General features: G+C 37.9%; 1 long non-coding RNA gene across 1 annotated transcript in view; it reads left to right on the top strand.

The window, feature by feature from the left end:
* The window catches only part of LOC107185033, a 37,121-nt gene extending 31,940 nt beyond the window's left edge, over window positions 1-5,181 (top strand). The window contains exon 2 of the long non-coding RNA XR_001515939.1: window positions 5,035-5,181. This is a non-coding gene — a long non-coding RNA (uncharacterized LOC107185033). The remainder of the gene's footprint in view (window positions 1-5,034) is intronic.
* Window positions 5,182-5,582: the final 401 nt, after the last annotated feature.

Here is a 5,582-nt window from a genome sequence, read left to right as displayed (position 1 = left end):
ATTCTTCCTGATTGAGTTTTGGAAGGTTGTATTTTTCTAGGAATATGTCCATTTCCTCCAGGTTGTCTAGTTTGTTGGCGTAGAGTTCCTATCAGTACAACAAAATAGCATACATATCAAATTGCATATATATCAACATATGTGTAACTCCATCTATTGAAAAAAATCCGCATTATTAACTAGTACAGCTAGTATTTAGCTCAGCCAACTCCCTTGTCAAATAGTTCTGTCCTCTTGCACTTTATCTTCGCTCTGATATTATAAAGGCCATCACCTTTTATATGTTGTGTTTTGTTTTCTGTTTTAGAATGTGATTTTTATTGTCAACTAGAGGCCCGGTGCACAAATTCATGCATCGGTGGGGTCCCTCAGCCTGGCCTGTGCCCTCTCGCAATCCGGGACCGCTTGGGAGGTGTAGTAGTGTGTGAAGCAGCAGGCAGCTGGGGAGGAGCCTGAGCCCCAGAAGGGCGCTGCTACTGCTCATCCTGGCCCTGCTGCACCTGTCACCACTCTTGGCTGCTTGGTAGTCTGGCGCCTGTTGCTCAGCTGGGCAGTAGTCTCACTGTGAGAGCACACTGACCACCAGGGGGCAGCTTCTGAGTGATTTGTTCTAAAACGAAATCATTTTTTCCCCCCGCTAGAAGTAATGTAAATTGAATTAACCCATTGCAGACCCCCAAATGATTCCGTGTTTAGTCCGTGATTGTTCTGTGAGCATTTTCACACCCTTAGCAACATCAGCAGTCTTGATGGCCTCTTTATGTTTTAAAATTGTGATAATTCTCGTTTCACCATGTCATAGTTGGTAGCTAGATCAGCCGCGCAAACACTGCTACCATACTTTGTAATTCAAGTATTTCTCTGCCCAACCGAGCCATAACTGATTGATGCTGGTCCCACCGTTGAGAGAACACAAGTGGGAAAAATGGCAGGTATTGAGCCTGTAGTGAATGCAGCGTGGGATGGGAGCTTCCAGTTGGCACATTCTATAATTTTTTCTGCCTGCACTATCCCTGCAGATTGGGAGATATCAATGATAGTACAGTGGGGCCTTGACTTACGAGTGTCCCGACTAACGAGTTTTTTGAGATACCATCTGTCTCTTGGCCAATTTTTTTGCATTGAATTGATAGAGTAATTTGAGTTAATGAGCTCTTAACGAGCTCCTTAACGAACTCGGTCTTGGAACGAATTAAACTTGTAAGTCAAGGCCCCACGGTATTAGTCCAGCACATAAGGAAAAGATACCCCCTCCTCAGTGCACTGGACTGCTATTTGCTAGACAGTTGTGTGGTGACCAAGTGTGAACCAGTGCTCCTTAGAGTTGTTCTGAACAATGAGGTGGTTCAGAATTTCATCCTCTCATTCCAGTACACAGCAGAAGAAACTGGTTTTCAATCCTATTGTTATTTTAGTTTGGAACAAGTTATGTGTATTCAAAAGGTCCTTCTTAGAATAAGTTTAAAATAGGAGGTGAGGAGCTTGCATCATCATGGATGTTGTGTTTTTTGGTTTTGTGTTTTGTTGGTTTGTGAGAGGGACGTTTTTGTTGTTCTTGTTTTTAAGAGAGGGAGGTTTGAAGAATGTTTTCCTACTGCCTTCTCATCAGTTTGTAGGATTTTTTATGACCCTGTGATTTTAAGAGTTAACTCTCAGGAAGGTACAGTATACTTTTTTAGCAGGGGGGACTAACATAGGGAAAAGAACTTCCCAGATTTTATTTTAAAATGGATTTTATAGGGGGATAAAGACACATTTTTAATACCTTAATCAATAAAAAATGAAATAAAAAATAAATAAAAATAAAATGGATTTTATAGATTGAGAGTAAAAACCAAAAATCCAAAGTGGGGGAAAAAGAAGAAAACTTAATTTATGCAACAGATCCTGTAATACCTGGAGAGTCCAACTTTCTCCAGTGCTGATATTCTCTAAATAGCCTTGAAACATCCCTTGGACTTTATAAAGGTTTTAGATATGAGTACCAACATTTATAATGAAATTTATACCCTAAATAAATTGCTCAAAATTATAGTTTGTCTTACGATGCTTTTTATTTTTGAAAGGAATTGATTTAGCCCTGGGAGATAATAGTCATGTTTCTCCTTACATCCTGAAATACCCAAACCTATGTGTTAGCATGCTGAATTAATATTTGTATATGTGCTTTTCCTGTAATTGAACTTACGTTTTTGTAAAAGTGTATGATAACAATATTGGAAGGAAGAAAAGATTTGTATCCTGTGGTCCAATTTTATTTGACGTGTGAAAACTCTATCCATTGAGCCAAATGGGCTAGGGTGGTAAAGGCATTTTTTTAACCAGTCATGAACAGCTTAGATATTAGGAAGTATAAAAGCCAACATTTGTTTAAGGATTTGGAAATATACTGCATTTCTGTACAGATTACTTACTTTTGTTAATCTGTTAATAGACTATAAACATTTGTATAATAAATAATTCTCTAGCTAATAATGTTTATGCCCATGTTCAACTTCTTCCAGTTCTTCTAAAATATCATGCTCGCCTTGCTTGTGTAGTGTAGCTATTGAGTGTTGACCCAGGAACTGAGGTTGCTCTGTGTGCAGGAGGCAGCCAATTGATGATGTTCCTCTCTCATTGATGTTTCTATCTCTCTATCCCTCTCCCGTCCTCTCTCTCTAAAAATCAAACATTTTTAAAAAATAAAATATCGGAGAACCGAAGATGGCGGCATAGGTTAACACCAGAGATTGCTGCCTGGAACAACTAAGTCAAATTAAGCCAAGGTTACGGGTTAGATCCCCGGTCAGGGAACAAGAAGCAACCAATGAGTGCATTACTAAGTGGAACAACAAACTGGTTTTCTTTAGCTCTCTCTAAAATAAAAAAACATTTTTTTTCTCAAAATTACCCTGCTGCCCGGCCGTTGTGGCTCAGCTGTTAAGTGAAGACCCAGGAACTAAGAGGTCAGCAGTTCAGTTCCCAGTCAGGGCACATGCCAGGGCTGCAGGCTTGATCCCCAGTAGGGGGCGTGCAGGAGGCAGCCAATTGATGATGTTCCTCTCTCATTGATGTTTCTATCTCTCTATCCCTCTCCCGTCCTCTCTCTCTAAAAATCAAACATTTTTAAAAAATAAAATATCATGCTCTCTCTCTCTCCCTAGGACTTTGCCAGTGCTATGGTATTTACTGAGAAGACTCTTACCCATCCTGCTTCCCTATCCCATCATATACTTTCTATAAACTTACTAACAAAGCACTTAGGACATTCTAGTAGGAATTAATGTTCATCTTGTTTATTTCTGTTTTCTTATAGATACTTTATATAGATTTATTAAGTAAACATGAATAAAACATGAATAAAATGTTTAGGAAGTATTAATAAAATTTAGTTTTCTGATTACTTTTATACATATAGACTCATATAATTAAAACATGCCCCTCAAGTGATTTTTATTAGTAATTTAAGGGGAAAGAAAAGGAAAGACATGAATATATAAGTTCTAAGGGTACAGATCATTGTAGTATTACTGAGTGTTCCATATATGTTAGTATTCTGTTAGGCACTGCACGAAACACAAAAGAGGTACAAATCTAGCTGCTCAAAGAAGTCATTATCAAATCATGAGAAAGAATTGAGATTAGCCAAAAAGGAATTTTGAATCTGGAGGGGTTTGAGCAACTGAAATTTATGTTTCCCCATTTCATTTTTAATCAGCATTCATTGACCATCACCTGTGTGTCATGTTGAATAATCAATCAGTAGTGTGTGTGAAAGGGGAGTGGTGTGTCCAAGGAAGGATGTTGTCCTAGTTAGGGCAGCACCTTAAGGAAAACTATCTAGAGTGAGAGTATAATGTTGGATTTCACAGATAATACTCACATTCTTTTTTTTTTAAATCCTCACCCGAAGACATGCTCACTGATTTTTGTTTTGAAAGAGAGAGAAAGACATCAATTGGTTGCCTTTCCATAAACACCCCAACTGGAAATCGAACCTGCAACCTAGGTATGTGCCCTGACTGGGAATCGAACCAGCGACCTCTTGGTTCATGGGTCAGTGCTCAACCACTGAGCCATGCCGGCCAGGCTGACACCTGCTCTTTTATCCTGACTCTGCCATTTACTTTATAGCTTTTGTATCTAATGTAGTATCTATTGTCCAGTTATTGGGATGATTAATTAAATAATCTATGCGAAGTACTTAATTAGTACAGTGCATCACACATTGTAAGTGCTCAATGAAAGGTTAGCAATAAATATTTCAGTATTGTCTCTATCAGCATTTAGGTCAAGATCTAGGTTCCTTTGCAAAGACTACAGACTCCTACACTAACAATATTTGACCCATTCTTGTTCTTTTAGCACTTCCCACCCACAATGTAAATATATTTCTCAAAACAGTTATTTACCAGATATACCATATTTTATCTTTATGGAAACACAACCTGACGTGATCTGTTGCCTACCTATCTGATCTGATCTTCTGCCACACTGCTCCTTGAACACACCAAGTTTATTCCTGTCTTTACCTCTTGCTTAGTATGCTCTTCTTCCTGAGAGCCCCATATCTCAGTAGCTGTACCTCATTCAGTCTCCTTACTGTCACCTCTTTTTTAAAAATATATATATATTTCTTTATTGATTTCAGAGAGGAAGGGAGAGGGAGAGAGAGATAGAAATATCAATGATGTGAGAGAATTATTGATTGACTGCCTCCTGCATGTCCCTACTGGGGATCGAGCCCACAACCCGGGCATGTGCCCTTGGCCGGAATCAAACCTGGGACCCTTCAGTCTGCAGGCCGACGCTGTATCCACTGAGCCAAACTGGCCAGGGCGCTGACACCTCTTTAAAAAGGCCTTCCCTGACAACCCTGTCTGAAACATTACTCCTTATCAGTTTCTTATCCTGATTTGCATTTCTTCTTGGCTCTTCTCACCCTCTCGCATTATTTTACACATTTATTCATTAACTATAAGATTATTCTAGAAGGAGTTAAGTTGGGGAATAATACTGAAAGAAGTCTTACATTGCCTTTTTTTATTTTAGAAAAATGATGACTGTGGAAAGATGATGAAGAAGTTGTCTCTTCGTAAACAGCGCTTCATGCAATTTTCTTCACTGGAACACGAAGGAGAATATTACATGACACCACGAGACTTCCTCTTTTCAGTAATGTTTGAGCACATGGAACGTGAGTTGCTTTTAAAATTTTATTTTATTTTTATAGTTTAGAAAAACAAATATTGGGGTTGGAAAACCTCTGTTTTTCAAATTATTGATAGTTTTTTTTGTTTTAATTGTCATCAATCTTTGGGCAAAATGCATTTACTTATTGTTTAGCTGTTTCAATCTTTGTGACACAAGTAGTTAAACTTGTAAACATACATGTTTAAGAAATTTTTTTATATATGGGTTTTTCTAAAGAGAAAGAGGAAAAATAGTTAAGATTTTTTAATGTCACTAGATGAATTATTAATAAAATAATTTTATCCAGCATGTTCATTTTCATTGGTATTAATGTTTTAAATTGGGCAAAAAAATGAAACAGAGCAATTAAGAGGTTCATATAATGGAGTTATGATGCCATCAATTAA

The sequence above is a fragment of the Myotis davidii genome, unplaced genomic scaffold (genome assembly GCF_000327345.1).
Source record: "Myotis davidii unplaced genomic scaffold, ASM32734v1 scaffold1749, whole genome shotgun sequence".
Taxonomy (NCBI): domain Eukaryota; kingdom Metazoa; phylum Chordata; class Mammalia; order Chiroptera; family Vespertilionidae; genus Myotis; species Myotis davidii.
This window is presented reverse-complemented; position numbering and strand designations above follow the sequence as displayed.